General features: G+C 35.4%; 1 long non-coding RNA gene and 1 pseudogene across 1 annotated transcript; one reads left to right on the plus strand and one right to left on the minus strand.

Moving 5' to 3' along the window:
* The first annotated feature begins 2,496 nt into the window (after nucleotides 1-2,496).
* On the plus strand, nucleotides 2,497-25,672 carry LOC141497296 (uncharacterized). Its single transcript, XR_012471281.1, has 3 exons — nucleotides 2,497-2,606; nucleotides 7,932-8,062; nucleotides 25,302-25,672. It is a non-coding gene; the product is annotated as an uncharacterized LOC141497296 (long non-coding RNA).
* On the minus strand, nucleotides 15,991-17,018 carry LOC141503524 (glyceraldehyde-3-phosphate dehydrogenase-like; annotated as a pseudogene).
* Nucleotides 25,673-26,815: the final 1,143 nt, after the last annotated feature.

Below are 26,815 nucleotides of genomic sequence, written 5' to 3' on the forward strand. Positions count from 1 at the left end.
ATCTGGAAAGGTTTACACAAAGTGATGCATAGTGAAGTGAACAGAACCAGGAAAATTTATAACACAGTAACAACATTATTTGATGAAGACATGTGAGTGACTTAGCTATTTCTAGCAATGCAATGATCCAAGACAGTCCCAAAGGACTGATGATGAAGCATACTGTCCACCTCCAAAGAAAGAACTGACATTGATTGAATACACACTGAACCAGGCTATTTTTTTAAACTTTATTTTTCGATTTTTTCTCTTGATTCTTCTTGTACAAAATGACTAATATGGAAATTGTTTATCTGATTGCTTACCATCTCAGGGAAGAGGGAGGGAGGAAGAGAATGTGGACTCAAAACTTTAAAAATGTTTTTAAAAAATGTAAAAAAGAATAGATCATATCAAACTAATTAGCTTCCTTTTTTTGGCAAGGCAGTGGGGTTAAGTGGCTTGCCCAAGGTCACACAGTAAGGTAATTATCAAGTTTCTGAGGTCAGATTTGAACTCAGGTACTCCTGACTTCAGGGCCGGTGCTCTATCCACTGCACCACCTAGCTACCCCTAGCTTCCTTTCTTGACAGATGAAAGTATAAGGATAGAAAGTAGATGAAAGGAATGTTATAGCTATAATTTGCCAGGCTTTAGCAAAAGCTTTAAGTATCTCATGTTATTCCTGTGGAGAAGATGGAGAGACTTGGACCAGATGATAATACATTTAGATTTAGAACTATTTGGATGGTCAAACTCAAAAATTAGGTGTTAATGTCCAGTGTCAATGTGGTAGAGTTCCTGATGAATCTGTCCTCCCTCCCTCTACAATGCTCTATGCTGTTTAAAATTTCTATCAGTGATTTAGATAAAATATAAGTAGCATACTTATCAAATTTGCAAATGACAAAAATCTAAGAGAAATAACCATTACACTAGAAAATGGGTCCGAAAAGTCTTTAATATTCTATAGAAATTGTGAAAATAATTATGATTTTTATATTGATCAATATGATATGTATAATGAATATATTAATAATTTGGATTTTTCAGAGCTCCCTTTTCACAGGCATACTCTGACCTAAGACACAGTGAAAACAAAGTAGCCTGAGCTATTTTTCAATCCTGACAGGGACTTCATTCTTTTCCTGACCTGTACTTATCTGTGTTAGGTGAAATGAATTAGTATCATCCATTCTATATGCAAGCAAAAATAATAATGAATACAAGAAGAATAATGGAGAACTCCCACAATCAACTTAAACATTCTCATAGGATCCAATGACACCTGTATTGTCCTACTTGGATGGTCATTGGTGCTGTGATTGTACTCAAGGCCCAAAATTGATTGTTGTATGATCCATATCCCCCTTCCTTACCATTTAGAATCATGAATATATTTTCTGCCTGAATCACAGAAAGATGGGGTGCTAAACAGGAGTAATCCCATGATTTGCAAATCACTTTCTTGCAATGAAAATTGTTAATTAAACCGCTACTTGATTACTGACATTCTGTCTGTGGCTTGTTCTGTTACAGCCAGATTAGAGACTAACTCAGTAAAACTTCTGTCAACAGGATAAATATGAAGAGTTTCATTAGGCACAAAAATAATTAGCTTCACAACTATTACTATTAATCCTTCAGCATCAAAGAGGATCACATAGACCAACCAAATGATTGGTGATGTAAGTGTAGTTATGTTTATTATGGTGAGGGGTATGCTATGCAATTTTTTCACTTGTGTTTAAAAGAATCATTCCATCCCATGGTCTGATTATAGGAAACAGGACTATTGGAGATGGACTGTCTGCTGTGGGAATCTCTTGGCCTTAAACTTACTTAACTTCCTCCCATATCAGCAAGGCACCATGGTGCTTCATCATCACTGGGCAAGCACCAGCATATATTATATAGTGACAGAGTGTGACTACCAGGTACATCCTAATCTGTCTCTCAATGGACTAATGACCAATTTGGGTTTTCCTCATAGACCTTCCTTGGTTTCTCTTCCACAGTATCAGTGAGGAACCATGGCACATCACCAATGCTGGGCAACACTTATCTGGCAGCAGGATGCAGCATCCTTGTAATCCTAATCTGTCACTCAATGGAGTTTCTTAGACATGACTGACAACAGCTCTAACAGTCTAACATTGGACATTAACAGCTCTATGATACAATATCACCTTGCCATTCATAGAATTATCCTGCTCCACTGTTAGCACGTTCTCTAGATCTTGATCTCATCTGAAATTAGGATAATTTGAATTTACTATTCATGGGACTGTTCAAAAAGAGAATTCTCTCTGGGGCTTCTCTGGGATCAGTCACATTACTGCACTGGGCACTTTGTGGCACCTGTCTCTGCCACTCCAGATTCAGGGATCTGAACCTGACTCTCTTTTGATCAGCAGAGGGCAATGTAAGCCATCACCTGTCCCTTCAGAATGGCATTTGCCTATCTCTCAGAATCAACTGAACTATGTTCAACTGCTGCTCACATGGAACCCTTCACAAGCATAAGATGGAGGAGATACAGTTAAAGAGTGTGGGGGTCCAGCCTCCACGGGGTCCTTGGAACCTGACAGGAGGGATAGAGTCGGCGAAATGAGTTGAGTCAACAAGTGGGTAAAGGCAGGAGCAGGTTGACTGACTGTCAGCTGCTTGGATTTATTTTTATAATTTCAGAATCATGTATGTTTCAGGCAAGCAAGCTGAGATCATTTCCTTGGTTACAAAAGTGTACAACTTTCATCATTAATCATAGTTCATATGGTTACAAGTTTTAATCATGTGATTACAAGTTTAAGTAATAATCATATAGTTAATTGATTTCTTATCCCTAATCAGACCATGATGACCTTAACCTGTCTGTTACCTTATTTATTACATTGTATAATTGTTAATTCATTTAAAGTTATTAATTAAGCAATTCTTTTAATGAAAAGTTTTTTATTTTTTTGTGTAATGTTTTTTGATACACTCCCTTAACAATCTATAGTGAGGGTCTTTATGTTTGTCCACCCATCCGTTAACTCTTACAATAACCAATTTTTCTTTTAGGCCTTGTTGGTAGAAACCACAGTTTCTGTGACTTTTTTATTCTTTCCCATGAAACTAAGGTTGCTGGAGTTCACATATTGGTCACCTGTACTAACTATTCTCTCACCATCTTTTTCATATATTCCTGTGTATGGTAAAGGGGGCAAAACTATTAATTTCCCTGGAATTCTATCTAACCCATCTTGTATCTGTTTTCCTTGTATATATTCTGGCATTTCCTTGGAATTCCCAGTGTTGGGTTTTTCTAGAGATTTCATAATGTTGAAGCCTTTTGTATGCCTCCGGGAGAGGCAGTCCTGTTAATTTGGACAGAGTTTACAATCTGTTTTATTCAACGAATTTTTCTGAAATCCTTCCTTTATAGTCATTCCAGTATTAGGGTGAGTAAATATTGTAATCAATAATAAATCTATAAATATTGGTATGCATGAAATCCCTATATATATTGAAGAAGGAAATGTTGTTCCATCAGGCAGTGTGACTGCCTTGAGTCTTCTTGCTGTGACTGTGTCAAACAGCTTAGAGACCCTGGCTCCCTACATTTGCCCCTTTTATTTTTAGTTTGATAGCAGAAAGTTCAACTTGGGCTGTTTGAATTGATCTTATTATAATCTTGAAGAGGACTGGAAGACAAAAAAGGAGGATCAACAGAAATAATATAACACCCAAAGATGCTATAATATACATAATTAAATTGCGAGAATTAAAAAAAGACTTCAAGTTTGTAAAAAATTTGGAAGTCACATCAGTGGGAGTCAAAAGAGCTGATGGAGCAGAAGACAAGGCAGATATTTGGGAATGTAATTTTGATAAATCTAATGACAAATCAGAATGATTCCAGATACCAAGGACATGGTTTTTAACGTTGTCCCAGGGAATAGCCAAAGCATTCCATGGCAGAGGGGTAACACAGATAGATTTCAGGGAAAAATGACACCTAGAGGATTGATGAACTTTCAAATCTTGTAACTGATCCCCTAAATATAGAACTGTCTCCTCTAAAGCATTGACCTTAGCTTCTAGCTTCCTATTAGTAATTTCTTGTGATATTAGGGCTCGGGAAACATTCTTTGTAATCTGATCCACCATGTGTGCTGTATGCACTTCTTGAATAAAAGTGGTAGATGCTAAGGCAACAGAAGTTATAATAGCAATTAAGGCAGAAATTCCAAGTATCAGGGAGACTACAAATCTTTTTTTTTTTTTTTTGCTGGGAGAGAGCATCACTGATAACATCTAAAGCAAATAACCCAGAATCATCAGACCATGTCTCATTGAGGGTAGTAGGGAGTAGGATAAAAGAGGGTTGATGGATTACAATAACAGCATTTACATTAGATTTAGAATCAATGCAATTAGAAATTATACAGGTGGTACAGTTAACAACAAATAAATCTGGAGACCTTTCTTTTATAATAAAATCAGCATCAGATGGAACTAACAAGAGAGCAAAAGGTGCTGAAACACATGATCTAACAAAACAGGACATATATTCCTGAGCCGGATGTTTCATTTTTAAAGGTTGAGATGCCATAGAAAGTTTGGAAAGATGGGGTTGTGCCAAAAGTGTATTATTAAGAGAGAGATATAAAATTGTAGTAGAAAAAGCCAAACCTTTATTCCATCAATTAATAGGCTCAGGTGGTTTGATAATCAAATTTAAGGCTGTCCAATTAAACAGTTGTGCATTATTAAAATATCTAAAGTCATCCAAAAGTCTGTAATTAAAGAAGGGGCTCGATATTGAAAAATCAGTAACTGAGTACTTGGTATTAGTAAGAGGGTAGGCAGCACCGTGTTTATATAGATTGTGGAATCTTTCCAGGAAGGGAATCCTTTAACAGAATGGACCAAAGCCCATTCCTCATCAGTGACTGTCAGATCTCCACCAGTGAGTGACAATTTTCCACAAAATATAAGAGAAGGCCTAGAAATTTTAGAAGCTTTCAAAATGTAAGAAGATGTAGAAGTCACTGGCACAGAAGTAACTAAAAATCCAGAAGGCTCTGAGTTTAGTAGTAGTAGGAGGAACATCAGTGAGAAATGATCTAAGGCCTACAGGAATATAAATTTTATAAGGTTTAGAAATAAAGGATAAGTAGATAGGGGGTCCATGAATGAACCCAGGAAAAATTGAAGTTATAGGATTTTCAAGGGATAATAAAGAAATCAGAACCTCCTCCCATAAGGAGAGAGTTATTAGAAAATACAGGCACAGGTAAAGACCAAGGAGTCACATGAAAAAGTCATGGTTTGGGAACGAAGCTCCAATAGGTATCACAAGTAACACTAGGTACCTGAAGAATGAGGATAGAGATCATAGCAAGAAAAAGAGTAACCAGAGTAATGGGGTGTCCTTGAGCTCGAACAATCTCCTCAGCATTTTCAGAGAGCTGCTTTACTTGTCTCCAGGTAGGTGGTAAACTCTGGTAGAGAGGGAGAGTCTTCTACTGGAGGCAGGTGGAGGAATAAACATGTCCTCAAGAGAGAGCTTCTGAACTGGGTGCACCAAGGAAGAAATAGGGACAACTTGTGAGTCATCATTCATCTGGGGGTTTTGTGGATTTGGTCTTTTCCTCATAATGACGGATGAATCGATCAGGGATCCAGATAGGTGAGTCCGAGTCCTGTGGGAATACACAAGCAAACCCTTGTCCAGATGTTAAAAGAACATCAGGACCTTTCCAGGAGCCAGAAAGCAAATCTTTCTGCTTAACTAATGGCTTTGGAGCCTTTTCAGGTACTAACCAGTGATTGGCTGCCAGTGAAAAACCATTATTATCTACAGACTGCCTTGAGTCTTCTTGCTGCAACTGTGTCAAACAGCTTAGAGACCCTGGCTCCCAACAAAAGAGCAGTTGTTTTTTTCTGAAAAAGATCTGAAAGCTTTTTTGAACTACAAATTCAGCATGAATTAGCAATGTGATATGGTACACAACAAGTCTAATTCAATCTTGGGCATCATTAAAGTAGGCATAGTTTCTAAAAATAGGGAAATAATAATCCAACTGTACTCTACCTCCATTAGACCCTATTGGAAGTATTTTGGCCAGTTCTGAGTTCCACAGTTTAATAAGGACATCAGACATTTAAAGTTTGTGCAGAAGAAGGTAACTGGAATGGTGATAGACCTTGAAGCCATGGGGGATCATTGGAAGGAATTGAGAATAGAAGACATTTCCAGGACATGATAGAAGAGAGTATACACAGGAGGGTAAGGTGATCAATATTGTCAAATGCTTCAGAGTATTTCAAAAAGGATGAAGATTGAGTAAAGGTTGTTAGATTTGGAAATAAGTTATCACTGGAGGGACTGCTAGGTGGCACAGTGGAGGAGTACCTGAGTTCAAGTTTGGCCTCAGACCCTTAATAATTACCTTGTGTAGCCTTGGGCAAGCCACTTAACCCTATTGCCTTGCAAAAAACCCTAAAAAACAAAAACAAAAACAGATCATTGGTAACTATGGAGGAGGGCATTGATCAGAAGTCAGATCAGAAGTCAGATTGCAGAGGATATAAAAGGGAGTGAGAGGAGAAGAAACAGAAACACTGCGTGCATATGACTTTCTCAAGGAGTTTAATACCAGAAGGGAAAAGAATTAAGTCTACAGCTAATGGGAATGGATTGGATCAAATGAAGATTTTTTTTAAGATTGAGGAAACAAGGGGCAGCTAGGTGGCAAAGCAGAGAGGGCACTGGCCCTGGAATTAAGAGGACCCGAGTTCAAATTTGGCCTCAGACACTGAATAATTGCCTAATTGTGTGACCTTGGGCAAGTCACTTAACCCCATTGCCTTGCCAAAAAAAGACTGAGGAAACATTGCAGGCATATTATTCTAGACAGAGAAGAAAACTTATTGAAGTAGTCTGAGGATAAGAAAGAGTGGATAGTAATGGGACAATTTGCTGGAGAAGTTATGAATGAGTGGAATAAAACAATCAAGTAAAAGATTGGTTCTAGCTAAAAGAAAGGCCAGCTCTTCATTCAAGACTGAAATAAAAGAGGTTGTAGAAAAAGATGCCTGAATAATATGAGAGGAGTAGGAGGAGGTAAGGCAGCTATCAGAGATTGGAATTAATTTTTTCAATTAAGTGTATTAAGGTCCTACATTTTGGATGGAAGTAAGGTTGAGTTCCAGTTAAGAACTGATACTTTTATGAAGGATAACACATAATATCTTTTAATATATTTACATTTAAGTGTAAATTAGTTTACCAGAGTATTTTCTCAGAATCCATTCGTAATGTGGAGATAAGAAGAGAAGCTGAGAGTACTGCACATTGGCATGGGGATGGTGCTGGCTCACTAAGGGTGTAGGGTATAGAGAGGGGAGGCTACAGACACTAATGTCAGCATGATGAAGGCTGGACTTGGAGTGTTATATATTTTACCTTCTTCCTCTCTCAAAAAACATCCCCTATGAGAAAAAACATATTAAGAGAAGGGGGAAAAAATCAGTAAAACTAAACAATAAATAAACCAGATTGACACTAAACATAATAGTTGACCTAATCACAGTGTGAATTTAGTTGAAACCAATAAATCTTATGTAATGAACTTATGAAACCAAACTATAAAATACTGTTCTCGGGGTGGCTAGGTGGTACAGTGGAGTCAGGAGTTCCCTGGAGTCAGGAGTACCTGAGTTCAAATCTAGCCTTAGACACTTAATAATTACCTAGCTATGTGGCCTTGGGCAAGCCACTTAACCCCATTGCCTTGCAAAAACCTAAACAAAATACTGTTCTGATTGTAAGATAGGTCTTTGGTTACTGGGGTGAGGGGGGACACTAATCTCTATTAATAGCAATTGCAAGCATTGCTAATAAATAGATTATGCTCAGATTTTTTTTAGTTTTTCTTCATCACAGATTTTTATCACAGCAATTGAGATGAGATCTGAATGATGCGACCTCCATCCCAGGATGCCCTTTCCACTAAAACCTCTCTTAAGGAGGATGTCCTAAAGGTTAGACTGACTTCTCAGTTCCAAATCAAATTTCGTCTGAGCTAAGGTAAGCTTCTGTGTAGAAGTTTTCTTTTTCTTTTTTTTTTTTCTTTTTAGAAATTTTCTAAACAGAAGTTTTCTACTGTGGATATCATAGTCTTTGATAAAGAAGGGAAAAATTTATTATAGATGGAACGTGTTTTCTTACCAGAAGGAAAGAGATTTGTTTCTAGCAATCTAAAGCATTAGGTACTCAGAGACTTCTGGCCAAGATAGCGGGGAGAAGCCAGGTCCCATGCTAAGGTCTCCTGATCTTCCCTCATAAACAATATGAAACATACCTTTTAATGGAAGTCCTATTGATAAAACCCAGAAAGAGAAGCTAGAAAAACAACACAGACCTCAAGGTCTGTCTTCAGGGATCAGGGGTGTGGTGGGTGCAGAGTGCTGACAGCCAATGGGGGAGGGGCGAGAGCCAGACTGATCTAAGATCAGCCCTGGGGGTCTTCCCTGTGGGAACCATTTTGCTCTGAGAACCACTTAGCTGTGGGAACCAATTTGCCATGGGAATCACTTTACTATGGGAACCACTTTGCTCTAAGAACCAACCAGAGAGTGGAGGTGTGGCCATGGGACTGACAGTCTGGGGCTTACAGGAAGGGCTGGAGAGAAGGTTCCAGGCTCTAGGACTCCCTACTGGCTGGGAGGAGATGTCACATTCAGTGAGAAAAATCTCCAAAATCCCCTACTAGCCACTCAGTGAACAAAGCCTCCAGCACTCCCTACTGGCCAGTTGGAGATACTACACTGAGTGAGTAAAGCCTCTAGGCATCTCATTTCCAAACCTCTGTGAACCAGCCCCTCCCCCAACACAAGAGCTTAGGAAAAATGAAGAAAGGCCAATGAAAAGGGGGAACCATAGAAAAATTCCTAGAAGGAAAAGACCCTAATTCAGAGAGATGTAGAACCCCTGAGGAGAATATGATTTGGTCTCCAACACAAAAAGATTGACTTGAAGAAATCAGGGAGGAGTTTAAAAATCAATTGGAAAATTTGGGAAAATTAACACTTGCAACAAGAAAACAAAACCTTGCAAAATACAATTGGACAAATGCAAAAAAGAAAATAATTATCTCAAAACCTCAAATGATGAAAGGGAAAACTCTTACAAAAATAGAACTGACCAATTGGAAAATGGGTTGCAAAAGGTAAATGAAGAAAATTCTTCCCTAAAAAAAAAAGAATGGAGTCTATGGCAACCAATGACTTCATGAGACAATAAGAATTGGTTAAACAAAACTAAAAAAAAATTGAAAAAATGGAAGACAATGTTAAATACCTTCTCAGCAAAACCAACAACCTCAAGAATAGATTGCAGAAAGATTAAACTAAAAATTATTAGTCTTCCTAAAAACATTGAAGAGAAAAAAGTCTGGACTTAATATTACAGGATTGAGTGATGGAAAACTGCCCTGATATCATGGAAACAGAGGGAAAAATATTAATTTTTTTACATTTTATTTTTATTAAAGATTTTATTTGAGTTTTACAATTTTTCCCCCACTCTTACTTCCCTCCCCCCACCCCCCCCACATGGAAAGTAACCTGTCAGTCTTTACTTTGTTTCCATGTTGTACATTGACCCAAATTGAGTGTGATGAGAGAGAAATCATATCCTTAAGAAGAAACAAAAAGGTATATGAGACAACAACATCAGACAATTCGATATCTGGTTTTTTCCCTAAATTAAAGGGAATAGTCCTTGAACTTTGTTCAAACTCCATGGCTCTTTATTTGGATACAGATGGCATTCTCCATTGCAGACAGCCCAAAATTGTCCCTGATTGTTGCACTGATGGAATGAGTAAGTCCTTCAAGGTTGAACATCACCCCCATGTTGCTGTTAGGGTGTACAGTGTTTTTCTGGTTCTGCTCATCTCACTCAGCATCAGTTCATGCAAATCCCTCCAGGATTCCCTGAATTCCCATCCCTCCTGATTTCTAACAGAACAATAGTTTTCCATGACATACATATACCACAGTTTCCTAAGCCATTCCCAAATTGAAGGACATTTACTTGATTTCCAATTCTTTGCCAACACAAATAAGGCTGCTATGATTATTTTTATACAAGTGATGTTTTTTACCCTTTTTCATCATCTCTTCAGGGTATAGACCCAGTAGTGGTATTGCTGGGTCAAAGGGTTTGCTCATTTTTGTTGCCCTTTGGGCATAGTTCTAAATTTCTCTCCAGAAAGGTTGGATGAGTTCACAGCTCCACCAACAGTGTAATAGTGTCCCAGATTTCCCACAACCATTCCAACAATGATCATTATCCTTTCTGGTCATATCTGGTCTGAGAGGTGTGAAGTGGTACCTCAGAGAAACTTTAATTTGCATTTCTCTAATAATTAATGATTTAGAGCAATTTTTCATATGTCTATGGATTGCTTTGATCTCATCTGTAAATTGCTTTTTGCATATCCTTTGACCATTTGTCAATTGGGGAATGACTTTTTTTAAAAAAAATATGACACAGTTCTCTGTATATTTTAGAAATGAGTCCTTTGTCAGAATAATTAGTTGTAAAGATTGTTTCCCAATTTACTATGGTTACAGTGGTTTTATCTGTGCAAAAGCTTTTTAATTTAATGTAATTGAAATCATCTAATTGGTTTTTGGTGATGTTCTTCATCTTTTCCTTAGTCATAAAATACTCCCCTTTCCATAGATCTGACAGGTAAACTAATCCTTGATCTTCTAATTTGCTTATAGTGTTGTTTTTTAATGTCTAAATCCTGTAACCATTTGGATCTTATCTTGGTGATGGGTGTGAGGTGTTGGTCTAATCTAAGTGTCTTGCATGCTAACTTCCAATTTCCCCAACAGTTTTTATCAAAGAGAGAGTTTTTATCCCAATAGCTGGATTCTTTGGGTTTATCAAACAGCAGATTACTATAATCATGTCCTAATATTGCACCTAGTCTATTCTACTGGTCCACCACTCTATTTCTTAGCCAATACCAAACAGTTTTGATGACTGATGTTTTATAATATAATTTTAGATCAGGTATGGCTAAGCCCCCTCCTTTTGCACTTTTTTCATTAAATTCCTGGAAATTCTTGACTTTTTATTTCTCCTTATGAATTTACTTACAACTTTTTCTAACTCATTAAAGTACTTTTTTGTAATTTTGATTGGTAGGGCACTAAACAGGTAGTTTAGTTTTGGTAGAATTGTCATTTTTATTATATTAGCTCTGCCTATCCATCAGCATTTGATATTTGCCCAGTTATTTAAATTTGATTTAATTTGTGTGAGAAGTGTTTTATAATTATTTTCAAAAAGTTTCTGAGTCTGCCTTGGCAAATAGACTCCCAGGTATTTTATATTGTCTGAGGTTACTTTGAATGGTATTTGTCTTTCTAGCTCTTCCTGCTGTATCTTGCTAGTCATATATAGAAAAGTTGAGGATTTATAAGGGTTTATTTTATAACCTGCAACTTTGTTAAAATTGCTAATTGTTTCCAGTAGTTTTTTGGATGATTTCTTGGTATTCTCCAGGTAGACCATCATGTCATCTGCAAAGAGTGAGAGTTTTGTCTCTTCCCTCCCAATTCTAATTTCTTCAATTTCTTTTTCTTCTCTAATTGCTGAAACTAACATTTCTAATATGATATTGAATAGTAGTGGTGATAATGGGCACCCTTGTTTCACCCCTGATCTTATTGGGAGGGAAAAATAATTATTAGAAAAATACATCAATCCCCTCCAGAGAGGGATCCCAAAATGAAAATACCAAGGAATATTGTAGTCAAATTCCAGAACTATCAGATAAAAGAGAAAATCCTGTAAGCAGCCAGAAAGAAACAATTTAAATACCAAGGAGCCACAGTATGGATTACACAGGACCTGGCAGCATCAACATTAAGGCTTTGAAGGGCCTGGAATGCAATATTCTGAAAAGCAAGGGAGCTTGGAATACAGCCAAGAATTCGATATCCAGCCCAAAAAACCCTTTGCTTCCAGGGCAAAAGATGGACATTTAATGAAATAGGAGACTTCCAACTTTTCCTGATGAAAAGACCAGAGCTTAATAGAAAATTTGGGCTTCAAATAGAAACACATGAAAAGGTAAAATTAAAAAAAAAAGGGTGGGGAAGGGGGAAAAATTGTTATCAAATAAGATGAAACTGGCAATATCCCTACCTGGAAGAAAGACTTTTATCAACTCTTGAGAATTGTAACTCTATTAGGACTTAATTAGCTAGAAGAGATGGACATCTATGACTTTTTTTTAGTTTTTTTTTCCTGTAAGGCAAACGGGGTTAAGTGGCTTGCCCAAGGCCACACAACTAGGTAATTATTAAGTGCCTGAGACCAGATTGTTAGAAAACCTAGACGTGATAGACTTATGGAGGAAATAGAATGGCGATAGAAAGGAATACACTTTTTTTTTCTGCAGTACATGGCACTTACACAAAAATTGACCATGTATTCAGACATAAAAACCTAATAATCAATTGCAGAAAGGCAGAAATAGTGAATATATCTTTCTCAGATCCTAATGCAATAAAAATAATATGCAATATTGGGTCAGGGAGATATAGAACCAAAATTAATTTGAAACTAAATAACCTCATTTTTAAAGAATGAGTTGATCAAACAACAAATTACAGAATTAATTATTTTATCCTAGATAATGACAATAATGAAACAACATACCAAAATCTATGGGATACACTCAAGGTGACTGTCAGGGGATATATTATAGCTTTACATGTTTATATGAATTAATTAGAGGAAGAGGAAATCAATAAACTAAATATACAACTAAAAAAATTAGAGAAAGAACTAATTAAAACCCCCCAGTTAAATACCAAATTTGAAATTCTGAAAGTTAAAGGAACAAAACTATTGAACTAATAAATAAAAAGTAAGATCTGGTTTTATGAAAAAAACAATAAAATTGATAAACTTCTGGTCAATTTGATTGAACAAAAGAAAGAAGAAAACAAAATTGCTAGTATCATAAAGGAAAAAGGTAAACTCACCACCAATGAGGAGAAAATTAAAGTAGTAATTTGGCATTATTTTTCCCAACTCTATGTCAATAAATTTGATAATCTAAATGAAATGGATAAATATTTACAAAAATATAAGTTGCCCAGGTTAAACGAAGAGGAAATTAAATGCCTAAATAACCCTATCTCAGAAAAAGAAATTCAACAAGCCATTATTGAACTCCCTAAGGAAAAAATCTCCAGGGCCAGATGAATTCACAAGTGAATTCCATCAAACATTTAAGGAACAACTGGCTCCAATTCCATATAAAGTCTTTGGAAAAATAGGTGAAGACAGAACTCAAACTCTTTCTATGACATCAATATGGTACTGATACCTAAACCAGGAGGAGTTAAAACAGAGAAAGAAAATTATAGACCTATCTCCCTGATGAATATAGATGCAAAAATCTTAAATAAAACCTTAGCAAAATGACTACAACAAGGTATCACTAGGATAATACATGGTGGCCAAGTAGGATTTATCCCAGGAATGTAGGGTTGGTTCAATATTAGGAAAACTGTCAGTATAATTAATTATATCAATAGCAACCCTATGCTGAAAAAGCTTTTGATGAAATATAGCACCCATTCCTACTAAAAACACTAGAGAACATAGGAATAAATGGATTGTTCCTTAGAATAATGAACAATATCTATCTGCAACCATCTATAAGCATTACATGCAATGGGGATAGGCTAGAAGCATTCTCAATAAGATCAGGGGTGAAACAAGGATGCCCATTATCACCACTACTATTCAATATCATATTAGAAATATTAGCCTCAGCAATATGAGAAGAAAAAGAAATTGAAGGAATTAGAATAGGGAAGGAAGAGACAAAACTCTCACTCTTTGCAGATGACATGATGGTCTACCTAGAGAATCCAAAAAAAATCATCTACTAGAACTACTAGAAATAATTTGCAATTTTTCAAAGTCGCAGGATATAAAATATACTCTCACAAATCCTCAACATTTCTATGTATGAACTAGCAAGATGCATCAGAAAGAGAGAGAGAGAGAGAGAGAGAGAGAGAGAGAGAGAGAGAGAGAGAGAGAAATCCCATTCAAAGTAACTTCAGACAATATAAAATACCTGGGAGTATACCTGTCAAGGCAGACTCAGAAACTTTTTGAAAACAATTACAAAACACTTCTCAAACAAATAAAATCAGACTTAAATAATTGGACAAATATGAACTGCTCATGGATTGGCTGAGTAAATTTAATAAAAATGACAATTCTACCAAAATTAAACTCCTTGTTTAGTGCCCTACAGATCAAAATTCCAAAAAATTACTTTAATTAGTTAGAAAAAATTGTTAGTAAATTCATATGGAGAAATAAAAAGTTGAGAATCTCCAGAGATTTAGTGAAAAAAGTGCAAAAGAAGGTGGTTTAGCCCTACCAGATCTAAAATTATAAAGCATCAGTCATCAAAACTGTCTGGTATTGACCAAGAAATAGAATGGTGGATCAGTGGAATAGACAAGGTGCAATAGCAGGAAATGATTATTGTAATCTACTGTTTGATAAACCCAAAGAGTCCAGCTATTGGGATAAAAACTCTCTCTTAGATAAAAACTGTTGGGAAAATTGGAAGTTAATATGGAAGAAACTTAGAATAGACCAACACCTCATACCCTACACCAAGAAAAGAGCAAAATGGATACAGGATTTAGACATAAAAAATATTATAAGCAAACCTGAAGATCAAGGACTAGTTCACCTGTCAGATCTATGGACAGGGGAGCAATTTATGACCAAGGAAGAGATAGAGAACACCATGAAAAATAAAATAGATAATTTTGATTACATTAAACTAAAAAGCTTTTGCATAGACAAAACCACTGTAATCAAGAACAAAAGAAATGTAGTAAATTGGGAAATAATTTTTATGACTAGTGTTTCTGACAAAGTACTCATCTCTAAAATATACAGAGAACTGAGTCAAATTTTTTTAAGAAATGACAAGCTATTTCCCAGTTAACTAATGGTCAAAGGATTTGCAAAGGCAATTTACAGATGAGGAAATCAAAGTGATCCATAGTCATATGAAAAATTGCGCTAAATCACTAATTATTAGAGAAATTAAAATCAAAGCATCTCTGAAGTACCACCTCACACCTCTCAGACTGGCTAATATGACCAGAAAGGACAATGATCAATGTTGGAAGGGATGTGGGAAATCTGGGATACTATTACATTGTTGGTGGAACTGTGAACTCATTTAACCTTTCTGGGGAGCAATTTGGAATTCTGCCCAAAAGATAACAAAAATGTGTATGGTTTTTGATCCAGCAATACCACTATTGGTTCTATACCCTGAAGAGATTATGAAAAAGGGTAAAAACATCATCTGTACAAAAATGTTCATAGCAGCTCTGTGGGGGCAAAGAAATGGGAACTGAGGGAATGTCCAACAATTGGGGAATGGCTTAACAAACTGTGGTATATGTATTTGATGGAACACTATTATTCTATTAGAAACTAGGAGGGATGGGAATTAAGAGAAGCCTGGAAGAATTTTCATGAACTGATGCTGAGTGAGATGAGCAGAACCAGAAGAACATTGTATACCCTAACAACAACATGGCAGTGATGATCAACCTGAATGGACTTGCTTATACCAACAGGGCAACAATCAGGCACAATTTTTTGATATCTGTGATGGAGGATGCCATGTGTATCCTGAAAAAGTATTTTGGAGTTTGAGCAAAGACCAAAGACTTTCTATGTACCTTTAATTTTTTTTTCGCTGAATATGGTGACTTTATTGATGGTACACAACATAGGACTCTAAACGTCTCCCCCCTACTACAGGGGTGCTTTGGGACAAGGATGTGAATGGGGCACAGGAACCCTGTTAGAGGAATGCATGTTAGGGATGTGGACTCCCCAATGATGTAACTTTTTTTGGCTGGGGATGAAGATTCATCCATGGCTTCCCATTTTATTCTTTGGAGGCCATGAAGACCATGAGGTCGACTACACAATTGCTATAACCATACTCGTTGTCATACCATGAAATAAGCTTGACAAAGTGGTCATTGAAGGCAATACCAAAGCCTGCATCAAAGGTAGAAGAGTGGGTGTCACTGTTAAAGTCATAGGATACAATCTGGTCCTCTGTGTAGCCCAGGATGCCCTTCAAGGTTCCCTCTGGTGCTTGCTTCACCACTTTCTTGATGTCATCATATTTGGCAGGTTTCTCCAGGCATCAGGTCAGATCTACAACAGATACATTGGGAGTGGGAACATGGAAAGCCATGCCTGTGAGCTTTCCATTCAGCTCAGGGATGACCTTGCCTACAGCCCTGGCATCTCCAGTGGAATCAGGGATGATGTTTTGGGCAGCACCACAGCCATCACACCACAGCTTGCCAGAGGGACCATCCACAATCTTCTGGGTAGCAATAATAGCATGCACTGTGATCATGAGTCCTTCCACAATGCCAAAGTTGTCATGAATGACCTTGGCCAAGGGGGTCAAGCAGTTGGTGGTGCAGGAGGCATTACTGACAATCTTAAGGGAATTATCATATTTCTCATGGTTCACTCCCATCACAAACATTGGGGCATAAGCAGAAGGGGAAGAGATAATGACCCATTTGGCAACACCCTTTAAGTGAGCCCCAGCCTTTTCCATGGTGGTAAAGACACCGGTGGACTCTACAACATACTCAGCTCCAGCATCTCCCCATTTAATATTGGTGGGATCCTGCTCTTGGAAGATGGTAATAACTTTTCCATTGATCACCAGCTTTCTATTCTCAGCCTTGACAGTACCCTTGAACTTGCCATGGGTGGAATTATATTGAAACATATAAGCCATGTAGTTGAGGTCAATGAAGGGGTCATTGATGGCCACAACATCTACTCTGCCAGAGTTGAATACAGCCCTGGTCACCAGGTGCCCAATGTGGCCAAATTCATTGATTCCGACATTCACCATCAGGAATGCGACTGACCAGAGCAGCAGATCCTAGCAGGGAGCTTGGAGAAGAGCTGAGAGCCTATACCTTTAATTTTTAAAAAATTGTCTTATTATGTAATTCTGCTCAAAGAGTAATAAAATTTTGCATACCCTTTGATCCAGAAACTATATCTTTCTTTCTTAATATGATTTCTCTCTCATCACATTCACCTTAGATCAATACATACTATGAGAATGATGTAAAGTCTAAGAAACTGCCTTCTGTGGGGTGGGGAGGGAAGCAAGATTGGTGCAAAAATTGTAAAAATCAAAATAAATAAAACCTTTCTAAAATTAAAAAAAAGAATTAGGTACTCAGAATGGTGAAAATAATAAGAAATCTCTAGGGGTAGCTAGGTGGCACAAGTGGATAGAACACTGGCCCTGGAGTCAGGAGTACCTGAGTTCAAATCAGGCCTCAGACACTTAATAATTACCTAGCTCTGTGGCCTTGGACAAGCCACTTAACCCCATTTGCCTTGCAAAAACCTAAAAAAAAGAAGTCTCTAAGCTTTTTATTGGAAAACTCAAAAGAGAAAGCAAAACACAATGGGAAAGTTGAGAAAAATTTGTAACACCAGGATTCACTTTTCAAAGTAACAGTTCACTAGGGCAATATAACATTCATCAGGAACGATAAAAAAAAAAATTTGTGATCATTTGGCCATTTTCCAAACAGTAATAGCAGTCCTCAGGGCCTATATCAGTCATGAACCAGAGATCAACTCTGGTACAAATCAGTGGGAGCTGCACTGAGACTTTTGAATATGGTGCTCTGATAGCAGACTGGAAAAGAAGAAAGAACCACCTGGTCAGGGATACCTTGGCTTTATCAGATTAATGAGCCAAGGACCAAGCCTGTGACTATGCTCCCAAGGCAGCTGTATCCATGTGGTCAGGTAAACTGAGTCAAATGTAGAAAGAGCAAAGGCTGAGGGACACAGCTGAGCAACATAAATTCTTGGAAAGGAACTTCTAAGGTACAAAACTATAGTCAGAAGGTTGCCAATCTTGAGGATAGCATTTCTAAATAATTGGCTAATGGTAATAAATCTCATAGCATGAAATTAGGTCCTCGACTAAGATGACTAAAGGATGCCCAAGGAGTTGATAGTTCTCTTTCATGAGAGTCTCACTGTGGAGTCAATTCTGGTAGTCTTCCCTAATTAATCACTCCCAGGGTCACTTGTGATTGTCCAACGTCAATTTCCCATTTAATATTTCTTTAATTATGATTACCTTAAATTAAACGGGTTTTGCACAAATAAAACCAATGCAACCAAGATTAGAAGAATGAAGAAAGCTGGGAAACAATTTTCACAGCTAGTGTTTCCTGACAAAGGAGTCATTTCTAAAATATAGAGAACTGAGTCAAATTTATAGTACTACAAGTCATTTCCCCAAAATGATAAGTAGTAGAAGGATATGAAAAGGCAATTCTCAGATGAAGAAATTAAAGTTATATGTAGCCATATTAAAAAGTGCTCCAAATCATTATTGATTAGAGAAATAATGCAAACTGAAACAACTCTGAGGTATCACCTTATACATATCAGATTGGTTAAAATGACAAAAACAAAAAGCAATCAATGTTGGAGAGGATATGGTGAAAACTGGGATATTAATTCACGGTTGGTGGAATTGTGAGCTGATTCCAACCATTCTGGAGAACAATTTGGAACTATGCCCAAAGAGTAATAAAACTTTGCATACCCTTTGATCCACCAATACCACTACTAGGTCTATATCCTTAAGAGAACATAAAAAAGAGAAAAGATTCAAATGTATAATAAAATTTATAGCAGCTCTTTTTGTAGCAGAAAAGAATTAAAAATTGAGGAGATGCCCACCAATTGGGGAATAGTTGAACAAATTTTATATATATATATAAATGTGATGGAGCACTATTGTTCTGTAAGAAATTATGAATGGGAAGACTTCATAAAAACCTGGAAAGACTTGTATGAAGTGATGCTGTGTAAAGTGAGAAGACCCAAGAGAACATTGTTCATATCATAACAATATTATGCAATAATCAATTATGATGAACTTAATTCATCTCAGTAATTCAGTGGCCAAGGATAATACTAAGACTTGTGATGAAAAATGTCATCCACACCCAGAGGAAAAAAACTATGGAATCTGATACAGAGGAAAGTACACAATGCTCATTTTTTAAAACTTCTTTTACATTTTTTTCTTTCTTTCTCACAATAGAAGGGAGGATAGTAGAAAAATGTGGAATTCTAAAATTTACAAGAAGTTGAATGTTGAAAACAATCTTTGCATGTAATTGGAAAAAATAAAATAAAATAACATTTAAAAACTGCACTAAAGGGAATGACAAAATTATTGCAGGATGAAAATGTGATTTTTTAAAATTAAAAGTCAGAACAGGAAAATTTTAGATCACTTTCACTTTTCTCATCATAAAAATAAAAAGTAAGGTTGGAATATTTTTACCCTTCTGCTGCTAACTTCTTTTAAACAACCGGTCTGAAGATGCCAAGCAAACCATTATCAGTCCCTATATTAGTACTCTCAGATTCAAAGTGAATCTCAAAGTGGTCCCATGGAGAGAAAAAATTGTTTTAAAATTAGAAACAACTGAAAAACAAGTAAAACTTCTGTGAGGGTTATGATATTAGCTAGGAAAAGAGAAGAAATAACAGCCTTTGAATGATTTGAAAGGAAATAGAGAAGTTATATTTAGAACCCTTCTGAAAATTAGTCTCCATCAGACACCATTTTCTTTAGTAGAGCAATTACTCTTAACTCTAATATTCATTAACTCTAATCAAAATTATGTTTTAATAAAAGCAAATATTTTAAGTCTAGAAATTGTAATGTTACCACTCAACAGATGCTTTTAATGCACATCGATGTTGATCACCTCAAAATGAGGCAAACTTTATTATAGAGCATAAAGGATAATAATTTGCTATCAAAGAGATAGTGAAAGTGGTATGAATTCATTAGGGATGGCCATATCAAGATTATAACAGTCTCTTTAAATGTCAAAGGACTCGTATAAGTGTACCGTCAAAAAGCACTGTTGTTTAAATTACATTTAATTGAACCAATATGATGTTCACAATTGCATCCCAACAGCTGTAGTTTTACCATCACTTTTCTAATTGATAACATTGGGCCTTGAAACTTAAGGTTCTGGCAGTTAATGATCCCAGGTGAAATTTTAAATTGAGAACATTAGAGATTTTAGAGTTATATTTGATTTGCTTCAATCCAAGAATTACTGTGATAAGAATTTTAGTAATTAAAATCATGATAAAATTAACTCCTCTTTGTTGAGAGAAAACCTAAATTTCCTTACTGATTAATTAGCTCCAATAACTCAGTAATGAATGGTGTTGGAAGATAGCACAATGTTTGTAAAAGGAGGAGACAATTGGGGACTAAGTTCATTCACAGTCAAAGAAAAGATATTTACAAGTATCTTTATGCATTTAAGTTGAGGGAAAGGATTCTAAATAACTAGTTGTTAATATTGGGGAGATACAGTATTTATCCCTTTCTAAAACCTTATTCTTTCTAAAACCTTATTCTCCTTTAGACCAAGTCAGCATCTGAAAGATATCTCTGATAATTAGAATGAATTAAATTTTTTCCACAATCTTGTCCAGACTCAACCCTGATGGGGAAACCCATTTGTTCTACTCAGGTTTGAGTGGAGTTAAATTATTTGATTAGATAGGCTGCTTTGGAAATAAATGACTGGACCAAAGTTATGTCCTCTAGCTCCTCATTACAATAGGTCCACCTCTCATTATAATATTCATTCTATCATTACTTGTGAACTAATCAGAGGGATTGCCATTCTCAGAAACTCCCACTCTTCCAAGAGTATATAAAGGTTGAGTGGGTTTCATGAGGGGTTATTGACATTTGAAAGTGTCACCAACCTATTTTATTAATTATATGCTGGAATGATTAATAAAACGATTAATTACCCTGAAATTATATCTCTTGAACTTTTTTATATCACAAAATGAAAACTAATTACACACAATGGACCATAGATTGAGAAATCATAATTGGATCCCCTGATTAATGCCAAGTAAACTCCTCTATGAAATGACTGGATAAATACTTCTCTAACATAAAAGAGGTTAACTGAGGAGAGAGATGACTTCTTCTCCAAAGTTATCCTACTTACTTAAATATGGGACATACAAAAAGGAATTAAGAGGAATTTAACATTTCACAGTTGTGACAAGTGAGCTGTATTTGAATTTTTTAATTATCACTTATAAAAAGCTATATGATTCCAAACAATTTTAATTGCCCAAAAGACCTCAAAGAAATTGAAATGAACTATGTACTTCTAAGCCTTTAGGAATCTAAAATTTATAACAATATAGTAAATAATTAGTTTTGAAGGAAAAATTCAGTGATGAATGTTAGTCTTAAAGACTAACAGTATTAAAAAAATAGAAAAAAGTAAGATAAGTGTTGGATAAGGAAACAAGAAACATCAAGGTCTGGAAGGCTTTTTTTCAAAGTACATTGGAGAGATCTAAAAACAAATAAAGGAAGTTTAAGTAAGTAAGGATGAGAGAAGACCTGATAGAGAGCTAAAGGAAAGTTGGAGAATATTTGTACTGACATTGTGTAAATAGAGGGTAAAATAAAGGGTTTGGGAGTTTTGTAGAATATGATTTGAGGAAGGGTTTTGATCCTACTGAAATAATAAAGGTTAGAGAAATGTTTCTTTGATTAGTATTGCCTGTCTCCTTTTCACAATCAATATATGATTATAAATGAAATTTCTTGAGGAATTAAGTGGAAGTTTAACATATGAATTAACTGATTGATAGAGAAAATGTTTCTTTGGTCTGGTTTAAATGGCTCTGCTAGACACATTAAAAAAAATAGTAGCTTTTCCTACATGGTTTATAACCAAAAAACTTCATAGTAAAGAGAAATGTATCATTTATCTGATCTCTCAAAGTATGCTAGAAGGGTTAAGTTAGGAAAATAAAAGGAATTATTGTGATCTTTAGGTGTTTTTGGTTTTTTTTTTTTGCAAGGCAATGGGGTTAAATGGCTTGCCCAAGGCCACATGGTTAGGTAATTATTACATGTCTGAGGCCAGATTTGAACTCAGGTACTACTGACTCCAGGGCAGATGCTCTATCCACTGTGCCACCTAGCCGCCCCCCTTTAGGTGGTTTTAAAAATAAAGAAACAGTTTATGGGAAGCTGGGAGTGCCAATAAAATTTTTTTTAACATGAACTATCTGAAAACAGTGGACCATTGGGAAATTGAGATTTAATATTGCCATTAGTAATTATAAATAAAAATCTTTATTGTATTGTAAAATTTGAGAAATCATTGCATCATAAATGCCATTAGAAATATAATTTCCCTTTTATCTGGATGCTGTTGTGAGAATTCTTAAAAGAATGTGACAAAAAATGTTAGCAAATAATAACAATTTGTTGCTGAGAAAAAAGGGTAGCAAAATCTTTTAAAGAGATCCTTGTTTATGAGGTTCCTTTGGATTTTCTACTCAAGCTGGGTCAAAAGATCTTACCAATTCTGATAGTGTATTGTAAAACTCTGTAGTACTGAAGTTTGAGGAATTAGGACCTCTCCTAGACAAAGTGGAAATATTAACAAGTTAACCTTAGATAAAGCATAAGTTTCATAAAATGTCACTTGGAAAATCATAAAATTATCTTTTAATAATTAGTTTGTAGTAAATTTAATAGGCTTTGTGAAAGTTGAAATTTTAAATTGATAGCTAATGATTTTACAGTTATATTTGATTTAGTTCAGAAGTAATTTTATTTGTTTTAGTAGTGAAACTACATTTTTGAACCAATTATTTACTGTATGTGTGAACAGGTGTCACCAACAGGTGTATGCTGCACATGAGTATAAGCCCAGAATACAATTATTCTCACATGAAAGTTCAACAGAATGTTATGATGCTTATTAAGAGAAAAATAACAATAACCTAGCTTTAAGATATAATTAGTGAAATTTTTGCTATTTGAGGAAAAGTCTCTTAGGACTTTATTCTGCTATTATTCTAAGTTTGGATTTCAGGTATACATAAAGATACTAGTCTTTGGCATTCAAAGGAAATGTCATGTTCTCCTGAAGTCTGACTGCCTTTTTAAAATTTTAAGGTGAAGATAAGATTTTCTTGACTTAGTTTTCCTATCTTGATAAACAAGTATATTTCCCCATCTAGGTATATCTATCCAGGCTGTGATACTCATGGCTCCTAATAACCCTTTCAGTGTGATTTGACTGTTTACTATGACCAATAGCTGAAATTAAAACTAAGGAAATTAAGGAACTATGGATATAGTTCTACAATGTAGAATCTATCTATAGATTCTACAATGTTCCACCACCCCCTTTTTTGTTATTTTTTTGTTTGTTTTTTGCAAGGCAATGAGGTTAAGTGGTTTGCCCAAGGTCACAAAGTTAGGTAATTATTAAGTACCTGAGGCTGGATTTGAATTCAGGTCCTCCTGACTCCAGGGCCAGAGCTCTATCCACTGCACCACCTAGCTGCCCTTGTTTCTCCCCTTTTTAATCATACAGCAAATTCATTGATAAGAGCAAGTATATAATGATACCTCATTTCTTTCGATGTTAAAAACGTAAGAGATAAACCCTATTGGTGATTTTTCTCTGAATAATATATACTATTGTAGTTAGAATAATTTTTTAGAATAATTTAAAATAGTTATTTGCATTACAAATAGTAGAGATCATTATAACCCCATTACAGAGGAGATATCTCCCTTATATTAATTGATAGGGTATTTAGTTAATAAAAGATCAATGCCACAGCATCCTTCCATTATGTTTATATAATCATAACATCCTCCTAAGGGAGTGGGGAAATAAATTGGAATCAAATTTTGATGAAGATAAATGTAAAAATTTTTGAAATTCAATAAAGTACTCTATTGATTCTCAAATACAAATGACTTTCATTAATATACATTGGTCTACTGATCTGTTGAAAGCTTAATATTTTTCCTTTTATGAGTTTTAATTCTGAAATAATGATTAATAAAAGCTCATTTAATAAGTCATATCCTAATGCATTTCTTTTAGATGAATGTTTTGGATGAAAAATAGTCAGAGATATCCAGGACTTAAATAAATAATCTAAAGTTTCAAGAGTGGATTCTAAATTTGATGTTACTAAGTTACATTATTAAAATGTTTTGTAAAAGGCTATAACAAGGGGCAGCTAGGTGATGCAGTGGATAGAGCATGGGCCCCGGAGTCAGGAGGACCTGAGTTCAAATATGACCTCATACACTTAATGATTACCTAGCTGTGTGGCCTTGGGCAAGACACTTAACCCCACTGCCTTGCAAAAAAAGGGGGGAAAAAAGCCTTGGGCAAGCCATTTAACCCCATTGCCTTGAAAAATCTTAAAAAAAAAAAAGGGAAAAAAAAGCCTTAGCAGGAACACCTAGAAACTTCTGCATTGGCCAAGTGTCCCACCTCTGAAGATATATCTTCAGAGTTAACTGAAATGTACTCTAGAATAAAACCATGATATCTCAAATACTTGAGATATCTGAAATTCAGTTGGAGATTAAATGGACATTAGGAATAGGACATGTAAATTCTATCTTTCCCATGTACCATCTTCTCTTTAAGGTTAATTTATCAAAGAGCACCGCCCCCAAAGGATTTTCTCAATGTAAAGGCCATAGGAAGCAAGCCTATAACCCCCAAGCACTCCTGAGTTGCTGGGTCATTTGTAACAGTCAGCACTGGAAATAATCAAAACTCTCATGCCTGACCTTGTTATATAAAATAATTGAACCTTGCAATTGCTGCTTTTCATTGCTCCTTTGCTAATGTAATTCCAATGGAGCCTGATCATTCCTGATCATATCAATTTGCTTTATAGATGATGATGCTATGGAAACATGTCCATAAAATTGAAGGGGGGAATGTGAAATTATTATTGATTATAAATTAATAGTTGAACATTAAATTTCAGTCTATGTTTGACATAGTTACAGATGTAAAGCCTATATCGGATTGCTTTCTGTCAGGGGCAAGGGGGAGGGAAAAAATTGTAAAAATCAAAGCCCAGCAAAAAAAAAAAATTGATTGGTAAAGACTACCATTGTATGTAGTTGGAAGTATAAATAAAATATTTATTAAAAATTTAAAAATTAATTAATAGTTGAGAGTTTTAATACTCTATGTAAATTTCTAAGACTTAGATGTCAATTTATTCTCTTTAGGACTTGGTAGAAAAGTATGGAAGAAACTATGGAAGAGACTGTGCATGTAACTGGACTGGTTGCTGGGGGGACCTGGAGGGAGATAAAGAAACTGGACCTGAGGAAGGTAAAGAAGATGGATGGAAGATGAATCAGTTTGGTTAGGAGATGTTTTTCCTACCACTGGGTCTCTGGTAAAAGGGGAGAGGGGGAATATCTGCTTGAGGACTTTCCAGAGGATGTTGTACTCTATGTTTTCCTTGTTTTTTTATGAATTTTAGAGAGACACATACCTCCCCACACCCTCTTCGATTGCAAGTCAGGATAATTATAAACCAATCCCAGTCTGAATTTAGTTGTCACAAATAAACCTAACTAATGAACTTATGTTACCAAACTTTATAAAAGATTGTTCTGATTGTTAAGTGAGCTTTTGATTATAAGGATGCCACTGGCAGTTTGCTAGCATTGCCAATAAATAGATTATACTTGGACTTTTGTGCCTAAGTTTCTCTTCATCATAGATTTTTATCAGGCCACTGCCATCTTTTCAAAGAAGAGAAGGCTGTACATTCTCAAAGTTCTCCCTTGGGGACAAGATTTACTTATTATCATTTCACAGTATTAAGTTTTTGTTTTCCTTTTATTCTTCTTTCCATTTTCATATTATAGTTATTATGTATATTGTTTCCCTCTTCTGATTATTTCATCTTCCATCAGTTCATGTTTTCCCACACTTCTCTGCTAGTTATTCCACTTCCACTTTCATATCCATCAAAAGATAAGAATATTTTAGTCATTTTCTTGACTCAATTCATTATACTTATTTCTTATTTTACAATATTCCATCACATTCACTTATCAGAAATTGTTTAGTTATACCTCAAACAGTGAATATCCACTTTATTTGCAGTTGTTTGTAACTACAGAAAGCACTACTATAAATATTGTTGTGTATATGGGGTCTTTATTATAACTGTCTTTTTTGAAGAGGTGGAATTATATGCTTGATTGGATCTATGGATGCAATGTTATGAAAATTTTTGTCATTTTCTTAGCATAATTCCAAATTGCTTTCTATACTATTTGAATAAATTCATAGCTCTATTAGTGTGACTGACTTTTCAAAACCTCTACCCCACTTTTTGTCATTTTGTCTATTTGCTTCAATTTGCTATTCTGAGATGAAACTTTTGAATTATTTTAATCTATATTTCTCTTATTAGTGATATAGCAAAGTTTTTTGTACACTTAACAATTTGGAATTCCTCTTTAGCTTAAAAGTCACATCAATGTGGGGACAGTATTCCAGTGCTATGACTGGGCTAATAAAACATAGAGTTATAGATTGTTATACTGTAGTTTATTTCATTCTGTGACAATTCTGAAAGGTTTTATTTTAAACCAAACTGATGATCTCAGCACCCAGACTAACAAACTTAGTGAGAGAGTACAAAAGTGACTGAAATATTCAATTCATATTCAGTTCAATTCAATTCAATTCAACTAAACAAACATTTATTAAGAAAAAGTAG

Source organism: Macrotis lagotis, chromosome X (genome assembly GCF_037893015.1).
Source record: "Macrotis lagotis isolate mMagLag1 chromosome X, bilby.v1.9.chrom.fasta, whole genome shotgun sequence".
Classification (NCBI taxonomy): Eukaryota; Metazoa; Chordata; class Mammalia; order Peramelemorphia; family Peramelidae; genus Macrotis; species Macrotis lagotis.